At 41.3% G+C, this 21,206-nt stretch overlaps 1 long non-coding RNA gene across 1 annotated transcript in view; it reads left to right on the top strand.

The window, feature by feature from the left end:
* Positions 1-21,206, top strand: part of LOC127576192 (uncharacterized) — a 157,713-nt gene that overhangs the window by 118,410 nt on the left and 18,097 nt on the right. Inside the window, exon 3 of the long non-coding RNA XR_007957180.1 lies at positions 13,512-13,602. This is a non-coding gene — a long non-coding RNA (uncharacterized LOC127576192). The remainder of the gene's footprint in view (positions 1-13,511; positions 13,603-21,206) is intronic.

The raw sequence follows: 21,206 nt of genomic DNA, 5'->3' as shown, positions 1-21,206 counted from the left end.
TGCAAATCAAAATTCATTGGAAAACACTTATCATCAGTGTAAGTGCAGTGGCATTATGACAGCCCTGTGTGGTAATATATGAACCACCCAGCAGTGATATTTTCTCATGCAATGCTCTTAAAACATTGGATCCTAGTATTATTCTAAGCCTTGGTTGTAACGGCTGTTGATTCATTGGTAAGGATGGGAATCCCCAAGAGCAGCCAGCTGTTGTTTCATTAGTTATCCAGGATTGTACTTGCTTATGCTGGGTTTGTTGTTCATAAATGTGACCAAGTAATCAGTGTCATAAACTATCAGTGTTCAGATGGTTTAAAATAGCCACCGCAAAGGTTTCTTCCTGAGTGTTACCAATATTGGGAACAATTATTAATCTAATTATGAATTCCAATAGAAATCATTTTCATGAACTCTATAATTCAGTGGAAAACCATTGCTCTTCCTCACCCATGCGTCATTTGGCTCCACTCAGTGAAAGATAAATATCACGATGAGCCAATAGATTAAGGACTCTTTTCTTATTTTGGATTTCCCGAAAGAAAATAACTGTCTGACTTCATCTCCTTCCTGCTGGGCTGTATCTGCATCCTCAGTGGTGGACTAAACACAAGGTTGGCATTAGCAACCAGGAAAGCTGCCAAAGAGAAACAGTCGCAAAACAAAGGCCACTCATCATGGTTCCCCTCCTGTTCTGTAATCCATTTGTCGTGTTTTATGGAATATAACAAAGGAAGAATTGTTTCAACCCTTTTCAATCAATTGACTGGATTAGATAGATGACCATCAAAAGGTGATTCAATTTCGTCACTTCTTATATGAAAACTTATTATTTCTTTTTGACATCCAATTTCTAGGAGCTGACTAAATTCTAAAAAATGTAAATGTTGTAAGCACTGAGAGAAAAATTGCTGAAGGTGTTAGTGTATGCAGAATCTCACAAAGGCCATGGTGGATGAGAATCTGCCCACCGCATGCTCAGCAGTGTTTATGCACACTCTCAGCTGGTATGAGAGCAAATTGAAGGGCAGCAGGGTTAGAGTGCTTTTATTCTCTCATGGGACGAGGGTGACAAGACCACTATTTAATGGCAGTCACTACATGCCCCCAGGAAGGTGGTGGTGAGCGGTGGTGCCTTGAACCACTGCGGTCTTCATGAAGCTAGCTCTGAGAAGTTGGGGCACTCCTCCTGCATGAGTATTAAGATCCCAGTTACCACTAGAATTTAAATGGACCATTGCAAAGGGTTGGGGGAGGAACCCTCACATAACCTGGATCTGCCCCAAATTCTCCACAGCTGATTTATCCTGGAAGCCCAGGTTCAATCCAGGAAAGTGGGCAGGGCCAGTCCTCAGAGTTCGTGTTGCAATTCGGCTGTCTGTCCAACTGCAACTGAAGAATCTGTTTCCCTCAGTAACTCAGTGTAATTAAAGTCAATCAATATTATCCCTTATCTGAAAATCTTTACCCCCGCCTCCTCTCTGTGTGATGGTTTGCTGTGCACACCCAGGTCATTTTTCAAAAAGTGCTTGCTTTCTTCTTCACTTATCCCACAGCCTTTTCTTTCCAGTGTTTTCATACTTTGTTGTTTTTTTTTCACCCTGCCTTAGCCATATAGAACATCCTCCTGGGCAGTCTCAGTGGAGAGGAGTTCCAGTCCTGACATCCTGAAGGTGGTGCATCCTGTGTGGCCCTTGTCCTGCTCTAAGATGAGTCTCATTTGGGGGTGGGGGTTGTGGGCGGTACTTGAATTCAAGTGAGTGGATTTGTGCAGATGGGAGTGAATTCCCAGAAAAATATGTGAACAAACCTATTGGAGTTGAGAGATCATTATGCACAATATGAAGGTCTCACCCACACTTCAGAAATTCAGGGGAGTGATCTGCACTTTGTTGCCTCCATTCAAACCACAGTCATCAAGTTACAGTATCCAAGAGATGCAAATGTATGTTCACAGTTGGATGCTGAACCACAAGTCATCATTTGATTCCTTTGTTCAAGTGTAAGGGAGAATGGACTTTATATCAAACATCTAGAAGACCAACATGAGTTACAAACCTGTCCCAGTCCCACAATCCCACCCCAGACAATGAAGATCCACAATGAATCCCTGGAAAACATTGATCATTTCCATACCTTGGGAACCACCCCTCAGTAAAAGTAGACCGATTTCACCATCAAATTCACCACCATTTTCAGTATGCTGGGCCATCTGAAGGAAGGAGTGTCCAAGGGTGAAGACTTCAGTCTTGGCACTAAACTGGTCTATTGAGTAACGTTGATCACCTACATTAGGCACCATAATGTAGGGGAGAACTGCTACCAATACTGTCTCTTCAAAATCTTCCAAATGCATTGGCAGGACAGGTGAACTCAGTGTCCTGTCCCAGACCAACAACTCAGCATTGAGGCTCTGAGATCATTGATGGGCCCCTCTGAAACCAGGACTCTACTCAGATTTCCATCACAACAGATTTCCAGGCAGTCAAAGAAAACAGAAAGATTTTCTCAAAGTTTCCTTGAAGTAATGTAACATCTTCACCACTTATGGGATTACCGACCCCATGACTGCCCGAAATAGAGAAGGAACATCTGGGAAGGCACTGAACAGCTTGAGTATCAACAAGGAGAGCACAGGAAGGCCAAATGCAAACAGCAGAACAACATCCCAAACAACCCACCTACCTGCCCTGTAAGGTATCTCCTGCCCCTCCTGTGGCAGTCTGCAGATTCTGTATTGGAGTTTTCAGCCACCTCAGAACCATAGATCTGGAGTGGAAGCAAATCAAACTTGACCCTACTCAACAAGAAGATTCCTATACTGACCAGATGATAACATAGAAGGAAATCCCAAGATTATTGACATCTGCTGCAATGTCCTTCTCCAGATTCCTGAATTCTCTTTGTAAGACCTCAGTTCTTTCTATTCTAAGTCTTTAATTCCCATGTGAATCACAGCTTCTGGATATTTGCCTTGCCTTTCTGAAATCTTTTATGCCAACTTAGTGACGTCCCCTCATCTGACATGCAAAAACAAGAAAGAATTGCATTTATCAAGGACTTTTCATGACTGCATTGTCTGAAGTGCTTTACAGCAATGAACTACTTTTGAAGTGAAGTCATTGTTGCAATGTACACTGCACAACTACCAGTCTACAGACAAAAAAACAAATATATACAGATATTGAAAATCAAAAAACTGCAGATGCTGGAAATCTGAAATACAAACAGAAATGCTGGAAACACTCAGCAGGTCAGGCAGCATCTGTGGAACAAGAGATGAGTCTTCTACATGCCTTCTATTCACGATATACTTAATATTCCAAGGTGGAGCAAATTCAGTATGGTTTCTTACAGCTTCCACTGAAATATTCTGACCCAATATAATTTTTACTATTGTTTTCCTTTGTTGACAAAACAAAGTACAATGAGATCAATTAAAGTTGACATGTGTATGCAATTGTTAACTCATCTAATAATATTTCCTGCATATCCCAGAGATAACTAAGCAGGATTTAAGTCAACAGAGGGTCACCTAATTAATCCAAATTGCTTGAAAGAGAATAAATTGTACAAATTACTGCTTTAAATGCAATAACTGAATAGATTTGATCAGAAAATAATCAGATGTTATGAAACAATCAGATGAGACTTCCCTGCTTTTAACCTTCTCCTCTTCACCATCATGAACTGTCTGCTTTCACAACTCTTCCGTGATGCCATCTGGGTCATTAATTAAATCTAATGAAAAAGCAAAATGTAAGTAATTACTAAATAAGAACAGAAAAGAGAGAGAGAGAAAGAGAGCCAACACTGATGCTGCCTGACTTGCTGAGTGTTTCCAATAGCATTTTATGCTCATATTTCAGATTTCCAGCACCTGCAGATTTTTACTTCTCTAAAAGTAATTAAGTACTTGATTGCAGAACTCACAGAAACGGAGGAGAAGCAAGGCACACTCAAACCTGAGGAACTTCCATGAAAAACATCTGGATATTCATGCAGGAGATCAGTGGTTGAATGATTGTTGTGTTGAAGCAATCTTCATGTTCCTATTTTTGCACCTTTATCAGTCTCATCTGTACTGTGACCAGTGCAAACTATAATTAGGCCTGGTGAGAGAAGAGTGGGGTTCTAGGAGAACAAAGACCCAGGCCTGGTGAGAGAGGAGCGGGAGTGTGGGAGAGATGCAGACCTGGTGAGGGAGCAGGAATCTGGGAGAGTGGAGAGCAGGTCCAGTGAGGGAGGAGTGAAAAGTCAGGATGATAAGAGGGCAGGCTCAGTGAGGAAGGAGAAAGAGTCTGGGAAGAGGGGGAGCAGAGACCATGCCTGGTGAGAGAAGAGGCCAGTTTTACAGGAGTCACGTATGTTCCAGTGACTTTGCTCCCAAAATAAAAACAGAAAATGCTGCAAATCCTCAGCAGGTCAGGCAGCCTGTGCACCTGATGGAAGGTCACTTTCCTGAAACATTAACTCTGATTCTGTCTCCACAGATGCTGTCTGACCTGTTGAGTAGTTCTGGTACTTTTGCTTTCTATTTCAGGTTTATAGCGCCTGTGTCATTTTGCTTTTAGACATCTCTAAAGTACTTCACTGGGTATAAAAGTAACCTGACATCTAAGTTTAAGGCCTCTATACGTTATGAGCCCAGCGATCAGAATTCGCAGTGAGCCATTTATGCTTCAACCCCTAGCCATTGCACATAATCTTAATTGGTAGAGGGATTAGAGAGGCTATGAAGAGGAATGTTTTCACCCAGAGGTAGTGGGAGTCTTGAACTCACTGCCTGAGAGGATGGTAGAGGCAGAGACCCTCATCACATTTAAGCAGTGCTTGACGTGCACTTGCAGAGCCATGACCTTCAGGGCAACGGACCTAATGCTGCAAGGTGGGATTAAGCTGCTTCGCTCATTTTTGACCAGCACAGACTCCCTCTCTATAACAAATTTTCCATGATTCATGATTCTACAATTGAGCAAAGTGTAAAAGGTAGCTGGAAATGTAAGGGTTAATGGCGTTGTAAGGGTTAATGGTGTGCAGCTAGTATTCCTTCAACCATGGCGTGATATTGCTTCAACCATGTTGTGACTATAGTTATGACTAAAAAATGTACAGGTGCTGGTGAGAAACAAAGAAGTGCTTAAGGCATATCTTGTTTTGCTAAAAGTTTGCTGTAAGCAACTGCCATAGTATGTGCAGTTTCCCACATAGGGTCTATAAAAGGAGGGACACTAACATGTAAATCTCCGAGTGGGGGTCAGTACAGAGCTCGGGTTACACTGTTTACTCTTTCTCTGTATCCCTCACTCCCGCTAGCATTAAAATAATAAAGCATTAATTGTACGCTCCTTGGTTCTGCTGTTGTCTGCTTTATTACAGCACGGGTCGACTTTTACAAAAATGACAATATATGAGTGTGACACAGTAATGGACATTGATTAAGCCCTCTCTGCTGGAACCTCTTGACTTCATCAGCTCAGCCATTGTGAAATATTGCAGTTTTATGGTAGTGTCACCCAAACTATTACATCAACCCATTGCCTATTGTTGCAAAGCTAGCTCTGCACTGGCGTGTATGTAGACTTCTAAAGGAAGTGAGCTGTGATTTTACAAAGTGATTGAAAAACTACTTAGAGTCAATTGACTTCTATAAATATAGAATGAGATTTGGTTAAAAACAGAGAATTTTATAACTGAGCAATATCCGTAATATTCACTCAATATTTATATAAATAACATTTTATTGTAGGTAAACTATAGATTCAAATGCAGATTCATAAACAACCATTCCAGTAGAGCACTCACCAAACCAGTGTTTTCCCCCATAAATCTGCAGAAACTTTCCATTTCCATTTCAGCAAATATATATTTTCAACTAAGTAAACTGCAAGTAGAGTTAAAGGCTTTTTTCTGGTTGTTTTTCAAGGTCATTTTAAGTCATGTTATCCTGGGATTATCTGAGTATTAGTTGTCAGTGATGTATAATGCAGTACTAAAGGTCCACATAGTGTATTCAAGCTCCAAACCATTGAAAGTTGCCAAATTATGAAATTAATAATGCATTTTTTCAAGAACATAGGTTCTGAAAAATCCATAAAGCAGCAGCAAGCAATAACTGTATGCTGACAAAATATAGCTGCAATCTATTTGGAGCATGACCTGAGAATAGACTTTAGCAACTTAGCACTGGGCGCTTGAACAGAATGTGAATGGAATCTCCTTGGCTTTGTGAAATCCAAACAGGTTCACTTACACAAATGAAATAAGAATCCTCACAAGATGCTTGTTTATGGACAGTTGCATTTTAATAACAATTCAGAGGACATATACGCAGAATTTGTTCAAAACAAAAATTGAAAAATTGATGACAACTTTTTAAAAATGGATTGTGTAGCACTGTGGTGTATGCTGCAATGTATTATTGAATTACCTGCTGAAGTAAGGTGTTGAATTTCATCTGACTGAGCTCTTTGGAAGCCCTCAGGCATCTATTACTCGGTACGGACACTACATAAATCTGAGGCATTATTACAGTTTTATTTTGTTTTTTCAGGGATGTGCTATTTTTAAGTTGGTTGATATTCACAATTCTCTATCAGGTTGTTTGTCAGAGATCTGAGCATAAATTTGAATTAACTATTTCCTTTCTCAGCTCAAGATATGAAATAACAAAAATCAAGTGGAACCTTTGATGTAATTTATTGGACTCAAGGCACTTTGGACATGTTGGGTCACTGAAATAATTCAGTTTCTTTATTATTCAGTTGTGATGAGTATTAAAAAAGGGATAATTGCATCCTCTTCAGGTATCACGCTTTCAAAAGTATAAGAAACTGGAGCAATAATAGGCCATAAGTCAAAGTCGAGGTTATTGTCATATACACAACTACACGTGTGCACAGGTGCAATGAAAAACTTACTTGCAGCAGCGTCACAGGCACACAGCATCACATAAGCAGCATTCACAAGAAAAACATAAATTAAACATAAACTATACACAATTTTTCAAGCAAGAACATAATTAGAACAAAAAAGAACAAAGTCCATTTTAGTGAAAAGTGATCAAAGTACTCATAGTGGTGCTAAACTGTAGTGATTAGAGTTTTGCCGGTTGGCTCAAGAACCAAATGGTTGAAGGCAAGCACAGGAGAGACTGCAGATTCTGGATCAGTGACAAGCCAAAACTCCTTAACTTCCCAAGAAAGTAAAGACGCTGGAGCGCCTTCCTTATGATTGCATCTATGTGCTGGGCCCAGGACACGTCATCCGATATGTTAACACCCAGGACTTTAAAGCTGCTGACTCTCTCCACTGCCGATCCCCCAATGTAGACTGGTGCATGTTTGCCCTCCTTCCCCTTCCTGAAGTCAACAACCAGCTCTTTAGTTTTGCTGACGTCGAGCAAGAGGTTGTTGTTGTGGCACCACTCGACCAGGTGTCCTATCTCTCTCCTGTATGCTGACTCATCACCACCTGTTATTTGTCCAACAACAGTGGTGTCATCAGCAAATATGAAGATGGCATTGGAGCTGTGCTTAGCCCACAGTCATATGCGCATAGAGAGTAGAGCGGGGGGCTAAGCACACAGCCTTGTGGTTCACCTGTGTTGACGGCCAGAGAGGAGGAGATGTTGTTACCAATCCTCACTGATTGAGGTCTGCCAATGAGGGAGTGTCCAGTTGTTGAGGGAGGTACAGAGGCCCAGGTCTTGAAGCTTGATGATAAGTTTGGATGGGATGATTGTGTTGAACGCCAAGCTGTAGTCGATGAACAGCAGCCTGACGTATGAGTTCCTATTGTCCAGATGATCCAGAGCAGAGTGAAGAGCCAGAGAAATCGCATCTGCTGTTGACCTGTTGTGGCAGTAGGCAAATTGGAGCAGATCCAGGTCATCTCTGAGGCAGGAGTTGATTCGCACCATAACCAACCTCTCGAAGCATTTTGTTCTGGTTGATGTAAGCACCACTGGACGGTAGTCATTGAGGCAGGTCACCACTCTCTTCTTGGCTTCTGTAAGTACCCTCAAGCTTGTTCTACCATTCAATATTACGGCTAATCAGTTACTTCACCAACTTCCTTACCTGTTCTCATCTCCTGTGATTCTCTCGGAATCCAATAATTCTTTGATCTCACTCTTGAAGATGTTCCGCAACTAAGCAGGACAGAATTCCGATTGTTCCTGACACCGAGTCAAGAAATTGCTCATCATCTCAGTCCTAAATGTCCAATATCAAATCCTGAGAATACACTCTTTAGTTCTAAACTCACCAACCAAGAAGATGGTCTCTCAGCATCCACCTTGTCAGTCCCTCTTCAGCAGACAAGCATCTCATCTATGCCCCCTGACTTCAAGACAAATGAATCCCACCTTAAGTACAGAGACCCAAACAACACACAGTGCTGAAGGTGTGGTCTTACCAAAAGTGCTGCATTCACTTGGGGTTGGCATCTTCATAGGGGTGTGTGATAAAACATTTTCTTTGCATTAATTAGATGTCTTCATAATAGAAAAAATGTTAATATTTTATAATGATACTTGACTGAAATCCTCTCAGGATGACAGGAGACCCAGTTCTACTCTTGACATCTTGAAGCTACATTATTTATGTTGTGGGAACATCTTCAAGCCCCAAATGTTCAGAATGTGCACTTGTGACTATAAATTCTATTCAGTTCTTTTAAGGTGAAAATTTTCAGTTAAGGTGGCTCTTGAGACATCACAAGCCTAGAAATAAAAAAAAACAAGTACTAAAAAACATGAAATTAAATAGCTAAATTATGTGCCTGCCCTTTTGCTCCTGCAATAAATGCCTTTATTGAGTTAAACCAAATCATAATTAGGAAGTGGAAGGCACGTTTTCTTGCAAAAAAAGGTTGCAACCTTAAAGCATCAACTTACAATACGGCAGTGTTTTTTGCAAAAGCAGAAAAATGGAGTTCAACAAAGAAGTCTCAATTCTGGATTCTGCTTGCCTGAATAACAGCAGCCAGAGTGAATCTATTGACAGTATATGTTGTTTTTATTAATTGCTTCGGACAGAAAAAGACTTGCATTTAGGTGGCATCTTTTCACACCCTCAAAGGCATTCCAAATCATTGTGTAACCAGTTAAGTATTTTTGAAGTGTTGTCACGAGTGTAATGGAAGAGGAACAGCAGTCAATTTGAGATTCCCACGAACCAGATAATGACCTCATAATCTGGCCTGGTGGCAATGATTGAAGGATAAACACTGATCAACCCATCAGGGAAAAGTCTTTCTTCCTATTTGAATAGGCTCGTGGGAACTCTTCTTATCAAATATTTTCTTACAACATTAAAGAAGGTCATTTGGCCTATCAAGTCTATGCCGGCTGTCAGAGCAATCCCATCAATTGCCTTCTCCCATGTATTTCCCTGCAACTTGTTTTCTCTCACATCGCACTGCCCAAGAGAGCCGATGGGGCTTCAACTTAAAATATCATCCAAAGGATGGTGCCTTTGGTAGTGTAATGCCCCCTCAGTGCTGCACTGGTGAGACAGACTGGATTATACACTTGGGTTTCTACTGTGTGTTCAAACTCACACCAGTCTGAGGCAAAAGTGCTACATTCACCCCCAGGGCTGACACCTTAGCATGAGGGGCTGATGGTTAAAGTGATTCATAATTGATAGGTGTAATGCAGTCTATAAGCGTCAGTCTTCCATTAGACCTGGTCACAAGAAGGCTCGGCTGTCACTTTGGTGGTAACAATAACAAACCCAAACATAGGCAACACAGTGATGTGCTGTATCTGTGTTTACATCCACACTATCACCTACACCACAACTGTCTGTTCCTAGTCATCCTGATTGTCAAGAGGCAATGATAAGTGGAGGAAAGTATCATTTCTTTCTCTTGGGTAAAGCTCAGTTTTACTCAGATGGGGATATTAAAGGATTGAGACAGGATTTAAGATATTTGTTGTAATTTTCACAGCCAATTCATCATAAGTCTTATGTAAATCAAGGGTGAATTCAGTCAAACTTGTGATTTGTAACTGAGGTTGCAGCTGTAGATACAATTCTTAGGTGATATCTAATAATACATCTACTCCCATTATTAGATAGCACTTTTACTATGTGTGTCTAATTCATTCACAAAACATCCTTGCTTTCACCTTTATGGAAAGGGTTACTTTATTTTCAGCCAGACTGATCTATTTGATACGTTTTCTATTTTTAGATCACCATAGCAACAGACACGCATGAGAGATGAGGGTTCTTCATGAACAAAATACAAATAGCTGTCTTGTAGAAATAAGGCATCCATATGCTTAAAAAGCATTTGGGAGCCTAGAGTAATCAAATATGCAGGTCATCAGTGAAAGCTGGAGAGAAGAGATGTGCTTTAAGCAAAATACATGAAAGTCAAAAAGGCTTTTGCACTGAGGAAGTGTACCTGGCACAAATGCCTCTTGTTTTTGAATAAGTAAGAGATACGCATTTCATTTTGTGGCATTGTTTTATATTTAAATGAAATTTGAATATTTAAGGATACAGTAATCCTAATCTTCCAAATGTAGAGCAAACAAATGTCAGCTTTGGTTCTGCTTCAGACTTTAGTTTATGATGAGCTGTTTTGCCCCTTTGGACAATCAAATTTTCCGGAAACTATATCTGAAACTTAGTTTTGCTTTGACTGTCCAAATCCTGAATTTGCCCCAAGTACCAGAACAGTAATTAACCTGATTACTGTTGCTTCACTCTTGAGAGACATGATTATGATGCCGAGTAACTTAACAAAGGCTATGTAGAAAATTGGGGATAGTGACTTCTTCACTATTGTTGCATGCCAGCTGGTTGCCATCAATGATTAGGACTAATAGAGACTTTATTCCAAATCGTTTCCCTGTGACCCCCCTCCCCGCCCCCCACCCCTTTTCTTCAAGCATGGCTGATATAAGGTCTGAAAGACGAGGTCACATTGGAATAAAGGGGGGGGTGTACCTTTGTAAAGGAAGGTGCAGAACTTTCTTATAGTTCAGTGTGATTATCCAAAGAGTAGCTGAACTAGACAGGAACATGAGAAATCTAATAACTTACCAGACTGCACCAACTTTTGATTCGACAATAACCAATCTTCATCCATCCTTCGCTTTAATAAAATCTTAATGATCTCACCCTTGAATATTTTGATTAATCCATCATCCACATGTTTTGGGGGTGGGGGAGTTGGAAGAGTTCAAGATTTCCACCACCATCTGTGTAAAAAATTGTTTCTGGATTTCGATCCTGAATGGCCCAGTTCTGATTTTAAGATTATGTCCCCTTTCCCTGATCTCCCCAACACAGGGAGTCATTTAATTCTCAAATCCTCTAAACACCAGGAGACTGGAGATATCCTGGTTATTTATCCATTAGATTACCTGGCTCCATTGTTACAGATTATCTGTGATATTCACACCTATTCTATCTTGACCAGGTCTCAGGATGTGAACAACTCGAAATGGGAGTCTTGACTCAAAGCTGAAAAAGTTTCAACTGTAAAATGTAACAAAGCAGATTCTAACATTTTTCCCACTCTCACATTCTTAAAGTGTAAACTCTGGTTCATCTGGTTTGAATCACATTAACATCCTTGCTGGTTCACCACAAGTCCACAATCTTAAAAATTACAAAATGACAGCTTTTATAGATAATGCAAATGATCTGGAATTCCTCCCTGCTCATGGGGACATTTCAAGCGGCCCACATAAATGGGTTGAGGCTCCAAAACCAAACCTGTGTCCATGTATATGTATCAAAGTAATAATCAGAAGACAGGTCAAAATAAGTGGCAAAATTCAGAAGACATGAATCCAAAAGAAAGATCTCGACCTGACACATCGACTGTCCATTTCCCTCCATAGATGCTGCCTGACCCCTTGAGTTCCTCCAGCAGATTGTTTGTTACTCCAGATTCCAGCATCTGCGGTCTCTTGTGTCTCTGTACCCACTTGAACTTTGTTATAAATCAGACCTTACCTCATTTGTAGTCATCACGTTGGTGAACTCTTTCTATTTACTCTTGTTACCGTGTAACTCACAAACAAATTTCTTGCAGATTTATTCGATTAAACATGTTGGTAGACTGATTAACATTAACTTCAGTGTGCAATGAATTTCAGATCTGCAGTACCTTAAATGCCAATCAGGTTCATTTCAGGTGTGATTCTTTTCTCTTTCTGCTTTATAGAAGAAAGTTTCTTTGCTTCAATTGCCATCAGTGATTGGAGAGAACAGCTCAATGTAACTTCTGGCAGCATCCGTGGATTTCCCACCTGCTGGCCAAATGGCCATTATTTATCTGTGATACAAGTATCTTGCCAAACGTCTGTGCAAGTCATGATTTAAGCATTCATGCGATGGCACATGCTGACAAAGCATGCTACCAAATAAAGTATCAGTTTGATACCAGGAATTGCTATCAGCAATTGACAGTGTTAATACAGCAAATAAATCCTGTCCTATATATTCTGGGACCTAAGCAACAGAATTTACAACCTAGACAGCATAGATGGTGCTCGCTAATTTGCGCACCTTAGGGTGGTTAAGGTACCACCATTCACCCACTGGTGTCAGGTGGATGTTACTTTGTATTGACGCTCAAACTTGCAATGTTTATACATCTCAACACACAGGTTTGTAAAGACTCGGTACTTCAGGGAGATAATTTGCCTGCGGCCTTGGAGATCCTTCTTAATAATTTCTTCATCTTCTGTTCGAGACTTAAGTGTAACCCAGATAATTTCCCAGAAAAGAAAAGAGATTATCAGAGGGATTATGCCTTGTGCAAATATCTTTGTAGCCAGTTCATGAAGACATGAGCAGACCCCTGGAGCTGGTTATCCACCTCTGCTTTCAGCTGAGAAATAATGAAAGAGAACATCTTAACAAGTAATCTCAATCAATCAGTACGATTTTCCTGTTATTCATGAATGATCTTTAAATTGCAGTCTAAGTTACAAATAAGACAAAAAAAATGAATGAGAAGTCGATTGAAGTTTCGCACTCCTCCCAGATGATTACCTGGAAGTTTTGTTTTTGCCATTCTTTATCAGAAGTATGTAAAGGATCTTAATGCAACTGCTAATTTGGCCAAGTACATAAATTAACACAATCTAAACCATGTAGGGCCCTGTACCGAAATTGTGAGCATCTGAAAATGTAAATTTTCAACAGCGGCTGCCTCTGTGTTGAGAGGATGGATCAAGTTAAGCTTGAAACCTGCTTAGGGCAACCTAAAAATAGAACAGAGGGAAAATAAATGCAATATGAAACAAGGGAGCCCATTGATTCTTCACGCCTTTTAACTCACCATTTCCGTTTGCTTGTATTAATTGTTGACAACTGACCAGAGATGAATGCAATGTGATGTTAGGAACTGGATGTGTTATGTATTCTTACTTCCTCTTCTGATTTTATCAGCTGTGAGTCAACAGGAATCAAATTGCATCAGTGTCTCTTGGAGACTTGTGTGACACATTGGGTTAACAATTCTCCTTTCTCGTTTAGGCCATGTTAGAGGAATGAACCAGTGAAAACCAAGCATTGGATCTCAAAGAGGAAGACGTTCATGCAAAAAAAACATTGAAACTGACATAAGGTAGTTAAAAAGTTTCACACTCCATGTTATGTCAAACTGAATCAGTGTGAGAGTTCTCTCCCCAGAGCGTATCACTCCATTTCAGTACCGTGTTAATTTAGGTCCTCTAATGGGATTTACGGAATAGATTTAAAAAACCACAGTCCCTAATCCTTAATGTCTGAGGCTGTATCAGGCTGCTCGGACAACATATCTCTGCCATCACTAATACTGAATGTTTCCACCTCCATAAGATCACCTGACTCACCTTACTCATTTTCTGCTGAAGTCCTCAGTCATTCCTTTATTACTTCTGCAAACTGCTGCCCATCCTCATCCCTTGAATCCTCTGTAAACTTGAGATCTCTCCAAAACTTTGCCAGGTTACATTTTGCCAGCTTGCTGACCTGACACCAGTTAAGCCATGCTTCAATTCTCATCCTCATTTTCAATTCCCTCAATCAGCTCCAGCTCTGTAATCCTTTTTACATGCTCTCCTCTACTTCTGGCCTCTTGAGCAACCCTGATTTTGATTGGTCTTTTGTTATCAGCTGTACCTTCAGCTGCCAGGGCCCTAAAGTCTGGAATTCCTATTCTAAAGCTTTCAACCTAAGACCTTTCACCTTTACATCTACTTGAATGACTCAGTATCAACCTTTGTTTGATAACTATTTTTTGAAGCATCTTTAGATGTTTTGCTGTGTTAAAGGTGCTATATGAATGTATTATTGTTTAGCTGGAAGCTGCTATGCAGTTTGAGGGAGTTGTTATAAAGTACCTTTACTACAAGGTAGTTAAGTTGTCTGGCCAAAGGTAGCTGTTTCAATTTGAGGAAGTTATTTCATTTGCCAAATGATTTAATATAATTCTGCTTGCTTTGTTTTATATTATCAGTTCCAGCAAGTGACTGAACAATGTTTAATCTTAGCAATTAAATTGAAACAGAATTAGCGCATATATTGTGTGCTGTAATTGCTGCTTTCTGTGTGAAGAAGGAACTGATGCCTTTGAATCATGCTATTTTTGCTGATGTCTTGCTGTGTCGCTTGGTAATTTGATTCATGAGGAAATTTTGGTGTCTGACGGTAAACAGTCAGAATGTTCTACTTTCAGTGTTCTCAAGGTTAATGTTATATGTGTTTATTACAAAAGGGTCTTGTTGAACAACAGGATCAACCAAACGAGATTTTGTTAATCTTCATATTTGTATTTAAGTACATTAAACTGACAGCGAACAACAAGGGATTTTTTTCAGACTGCATCTTGAGGTCAAGTTTGAGATATAAGATTGTTTTAGTGTTTGCAAACACAGTTTGTTATAAGCTTTTGCAGCACTGAATTCCGGCATCAGCTGTCAAATAATCCAGCAGCAAAGGTATTAGCAGCTCAGTTCTTAGAAGGCTGCAGTTGATCCCTGTAATTAACTTGATATTTGAAAGACATGGTTCTGCCATGTTATTTTCTTAAGCAGTCTGATCTTCTCCTGACACAATAGATGAACAAAAGATATCTTCATGCTAAGGTAAGCCATTGCTAAACACAGACAGAAATAAATGGTGGGGGAGCAAGTTTACATGACTTAATGTCCCCTATCTAATGGTTGCAAAATCCAGCAGAAGCAATATTTACCTTATCTCCTGACTACTGCTTTGGGTTTTAGGTCCCATTGTATAATCACAAGATCACAAATCACAATATCACGAGACAAGGGAGCAGAAGTAGGCCGTTCGGCCTATTGAGTCTGCTCCACGAGATCAACTAAAACTATTTCTGGCCTTATCCCCATATCCCTTGATACCTTGACTAATTAGATACCTATTAATCTCCTCCTTAAATGCCCCCAATGATTGGGCCTCCACAGCTGTATGTGGCAAAGAATTCCATAATTTCACTACCCTCTGGCTAAAGAAATTTCTCCTCATTTCTGTTTTAAACCAGTACCCTCTAATTCTAAGATTGTGCCCCCTAGTCCTGGACTCACCCACCAAGGGAAACAGCTTAACCACATCTACTCTGTCCAGTCCTTTCAACATTCTAAATGTTTCTATGAGGTCCCCTCTCATCCTTCTGTACTCCAGCGAGTACAGTCCAAGAGCCAACAAACGCTCATCATAAGTAAGCCCTTTCATTCCGGGAATCATCCTCGTAAATCTTTTCTGAACCCTCTCCAACATCAGCACATCCTTCCTAAGATAAGGGGCCCAAAACTGCACACAGTATTCCAAATGAGGTCTCATCAGTGCCCCATAGAGCCTCACCAACACTTCCTTACTTTTATACATTACACCTCGCGAAATGAATGCCAACATAGCATTCGCTTTTTTTACTGCCATTCCGACCTGGTGGTTAACCTTTAGGGTATCCTGCACGAGGACCCCCAAGTCCCTTTGCATTTCTGTACTTGGAATTTTCTCCCCACCTAGATAATAATCTGCCTGTTTGTTTCTTTTTCCAAAGTGTACAACGGCACATTTCTCAACATTGAATCTCATCTGCCATTTCTTTGCCCATACTCCTAAACTATCTAAGTCTCTCTGCAACCTTCCTGTTTTTTCAATACTCCCTACTCCTCCAACTGTCTTGGTGTCATCTGCAAACTTAGCCACAAAACCATTTACTCCATAACCCAAATCATTAATGTACAAAGTAAAAAGAAGTGGCCCCAACACCGACCCCTGTGGAACACCACTGGTAACCGGTAGCCAACCAGAACAGGATCCCTTTATTCCCACCCTTTGCTTTCTGCCTACCAGCCAATGCTCCACCCATTCTAATATCCTACCCGTAATTCCATGAGCTCTCATCTTATTAATCAGCCTCTTGTGCGGCACCTTGTCGAAGGCCTTTTGAAGGTCTAAGTACACAACATCTACCGCCTCTCCCTTATCCACCCTACCTGAGATTTCCTCAAAAAACTCCAATAGGTTGGTCAGGCAGGATCTTCCCTTCACAAAACCATGCTGGCTTGAACCTATCTTGCCTTGCACCTCTAGGTATTCCACAACCTCATCCTTGAGGATCGATTCCAATAGCTTTCTAACCACTGATGTCAGACTAATAGGTCTGTAATTTCCTTTATGCTGCCTCCCACCCTTCTTATACAGCGGAACTACATTTGTGACCCTCTTGTCCTCCAGAACCATGCCGGAGTCTATTGATTCCTGGAAAATTATCACCAATGCCTCTGCAATCTCTAAAGCCACCTCCTTCAGAACCCGAAGGGGCACTTCATCCAGTCTGGGACACTTATCTATCTTTAGTCCACTTAGCTTCCCTAGCACCTTCTCTCTAGTAATCTTGACAGAACTCAGTTCTATCCCCTGAGACCCCTGACTATCAGGTATATTGCTGATGTCCTCCACAGTGAAGACCGATGCAAAATACTCATTTAGTTCCTCTGCCATCTCCTTGTTATCCATTATAATCTCTCCTGCACCGTTTTCAATTGGTCCTATATCAACCTGTGTGTCTCTCTTTCACTTTTCATATATTTAAAAAAATCGTAGTATCTTTTTGAATGTTATCTACCAACTTCCTTTCATAATTCATCTTTTCTTTCTTGATGACCTTCTTAGTTTCTTTCTGTAAGTTATTAAAAGTTTCCCAGTCTTCTGTTTTCCCACTAATTTTTGCTTCCTTGTATGCCCTCCCTTTTGCTTTTATTTTAGCCTTCACCTCTCTCGTTATCCACATTTGTGCCATTTTTCCATTCATAACCTTCTTTTTTCTTGGAATATATCTATCCTGCATTTTCCTTATTTCCTGTAGGAATTCCATCCATTTCTGCTCTGTCGTCCCTCCAGCTAGCTTGCTTTTCCAATCAATTTGGGCCAGTTCCTCTCTCATGCCACTGTACTTTCCTTTGTTCCACGGAAATATTGACACATCTGATATCAGCTTCTCCTTTTCAAATTTGAAACTGAACTCAATCATATTGTGATCGCTAGTTCCTAATGGTTTCTTTACCTTTAGTTCCCTAATCACCTCCAATTCGTTACACAGCACCCAATCCAAAACAGCCAATCCCCTGGTGGGCTCATCAACAAGTTGCTCCAAAAAGCCATCCCGTAGACATTCCACAAACTCGTTTTCCTGAGATCCGCTGCATTCCTGGCTGTCCCAATCCACCTTCACGTTAAAATCCCCCATAATTATCCTGACGTTGTCTCTCTGACACGCTTTTTCTATTTCTAACTGTAACTTGTAGTCCATATCCTGGTTACTATTAGGGGGCCTATATATAACTGCTATTATTGTCCTTTTACCCTTGCTATTTCTTAGCTCCACCCATAAGGATTCCACTTCTTCTGACCCTATGTCCCTTGCCTCTATTGATTTTATATCATTACTAACCATCAGGGCCACACCATCCCTTCTGCCTACCCACCTATCTTTCCTATACACTGTGTACCCCTGGACATTCAGTTCCCAATTACATCCGTCATTAAGCCATGACTCGGTGATTGCCACAAAGTCATATTTTTTAATCTGTAGCTGTGCCACTAGGTCATCCACTTATTCTGACTGAGTGCCAGGAGAATGATTAAATCTGAAGCAGACAAAAGCATCACTGTGTGTGAAGCAGGGAGAGGTTGGGCAGACCCCATTCACTGGCTGGTGGGCATGCTGAGTCCCCAGGTCTTTCTTTTGAAAGCTGATGGGCAGGAGGATAATGTAGAGGGCACAAGAGCTCAGGCTGTGGGTGGAAAGCCAGAAGAATTGTATAGAAGGCGTCAGTTTAAGATTAGCGGTTTCATATTGAAGGTTGGGGGCTTCAGCCAGTGGGCCAGCAGTGGGCCAGAGGCTATCCAAGTGGTTTGAAAATAAGGCTAATATATTTTATTGAAAGATCTTATTGAAAGACACCTTGTTGTCTTTTCGGAAACACAAGAGATCCTGCAGACGCTGGAATATGGAGCAACACACACAAAATGCTGGAGGAACTCAGCAGGTCAGGCAGCATCTATGGAGGGAAATAAACAGTCAACAGGATCTGATGAAGGGTCTCAACCCAAAACATTGACTGTTTATTTCCCTCCATAGATGTTACCTGACCTGCAGAGTTCCTCCAGCATTTTGTGTGTGTTGTTGTCTTTTCCCATTTTATTTCAGCTGGTTGTTAAACATTTCTGAACCTTTTTAGCTGGATGCATTTTGTTCCAAGGTCCCTTTCATGGAATGATTAGATTCACCACTAGGGATCCTCTAAGCTACAATATTTTTGTGGCGGAGAGGATGGGTAACAGAGAAATTGAGCCGAATCAGACTGCACCCAGCACACAGCCTGAACTCATTGCCCACGTGGTCACCCATCAGAGGGCTGAGGGAACCGACTCTTCGTAACTGAGGGATGTCCTATGAGACGAGCAGGCTCCAAGCTGCAGGCATCAGATCCTGAGGCCCTACAAATGCCCCAGAGGATTTTGTTTAAGTAATTTTACAGAACAAAGATGAGTAAATAATATTGGAAAATAAAATGTAATAAATTTAATTAAAACACATTAAAATAAAGCAAAATAAATTTTTCTCTCTGCACTTTTCACACGGTGGGGTTGAGGTTCTTTCACACCAGCCAGTGCTGGCACCAAGCTGAGGGCCAGGCGCAGACTACATCTGACAGTGCACTGTCACTGGGCTCAGGGGTGAGTCCGACAGCAGAGCAGGAGGTCGGATGCTCTGGCATCTGCATTTGGAGCACACGTGCGTGAAGGTCCGAGGCAAGCCGAAACACAGACTGTAAGTGGCCATCAGTCCTCTACAGGGCCATGAGATAAGACAAGATAAGATAAGATATCTTTATTAGTCACATGTACATCGAAACACACAGTGAAATGCATCTTTTGAATAGAGTGTTCTGGGGGGCAGCCCGCAAGTGTCGCCACACTTCCGGCGCCAACATAGCATGCCCACAACTTCCTAACCCATACGTCTTTGGAATGTGGGAGGAAACCAGAGCACCTGGAGGAAACCCACGCAGATACAGGGAGAATGTACAAACTCCTTACAGACGGTGGTGGGTATTGAACCAAGGTTGCTGGTGCTGTAATAGCGTTACGCTAACCGCTACACTACCGTGCCTGCTACATCGGCCAGAGGCAGGCTCAGTCCCAGCCATTCTCTCTACTTCCTGCTGGCACGCGTTCAAGTTGTAGAATGATGTAGCACATTTACACTGACAATAACGGATGGAAACTTTTCCCTCTGTAGGATGTAGCAGCACTGGATCCCAGTCAGATGTCAACATCTGGCATAACATCTGCGTCAAAGGTCATTGACAGCCAGCCGCACTTAAGAGTCAGATTTACTGTAAGAATTCCCTGGGAAAGCAATGCTAAACTACTTTGACAGAGGCAGTGATGCTGAGCCATGCCGACCTGCAACTACCATGCTGTAAAGTGCGTCAATGTAAGGGTCAGCCATAAGATGTTTCCTTGCAGGCAGAGCCCAGCGGAGGCCCAGGAGATAATGTTGTGAAAAATCCTTCTTACAGCAAGTCACGTAACGTGTCCTCAACTTCAGCAGTTAAGCACAAGACTGAGTACTGAGCTGCACAGCAATTTGTCTGCTCCCCTTTCACTATTTCTAACAGTCCATTTCTCTTCATGCTGGGCTGCAATTAGTTGTCCTTTGCTCTCTCATCCCTGGAGAAAGAGGCTGCTGGTGATAAATCAACAAACTTCAGTGGCTTTTTAAATGTTTTTCACCTCCACCTGACACTCTCTTTAATTGTCCCCGTCCCACTGAAGGTGAAGGCACATATTTCCCTCCCTGTGCTGCATGACTGTCGATGCCAGCTATTGCTTTTCAGGGTAGATTCAAGTACTTCCACTGCAACTTGCTCCACAGAACCATCCCTCACAAAAGCACAGACAGAAAATATTATGAAATATGCAAGAATCTATCTGGAGCCATGCAAATTAAAAATGCATTTAAAAATAATTTTACAGTTCTGGGTGGTAAGTTTTGATCTGAGCTTGAGTACAAAAGAGAAACCTAACTTGTTCACTCCTATGACTTGTGAATTAAAGCTAATTCTCCGCTGTGTTGGGTGTAACTTACGACCACTATGCTCCAGAACCAAATTCAACTGAATCTCATACTGCAGGTCCACAGTACGCAGATGTTGCTTGTGTTTCAAGGCAAGTTCCAAGACTTCATCAGTTGTTTACTGAAGCAAACAAGAAGTTGAATCTTACACTTAGTATCCTCAAGGCAAAGGTCCTCTAAGACCTGCCCCTGCTGTACAACACCACCCTCCAACAATGGGGTTCATGGCAAGACCCTGAAAAACGTGGACAACTTCTTGTTTCTTTTACATCACCTTTCAGAAAAGGCAGACACCAATGATGAAAATCACCACTGCATTCAATTGATTAATGAAAAGTGTGTTAGAAGTTAAAGACCTCAGACTTGGCACAAAACTTATGGTCTACTAGGCAGTGATTCCTGCCCACCAATGTACTTCTGAGGCCTGGATTGCGTACAACGGACACCTCAAGGCATTGGAAAGACACCACTAATGCAGTCTCCACAAAATCCTCCAAACTCACCAGGAGGATAGGCAGACCAATGTCAGTGCCCTCTCCCAAGCCAACACCCCCAGCATTGAGGCCTGAGTTCCATTA

The sequence above is a fragment of the Pristis pectinata genome, chromosome 1, assembly GCF_009764475.1.
Source record: "Pristis pectinata isolate sPriPec2 chromosome 1, sPriPec2.1.pri, whole genome shotgun sequence".
Lineage (NCBI taxonomy): Eukaryota > Metazoa > Chordata > Chondrichthyes > Rhinopristiformes > Pristidae > Pristis > Pristis pectinata.
Note: the sequence above shows the minus strand (reverse complement) of the source record. Positions and strands in the feature narration are given on the sequence as shown.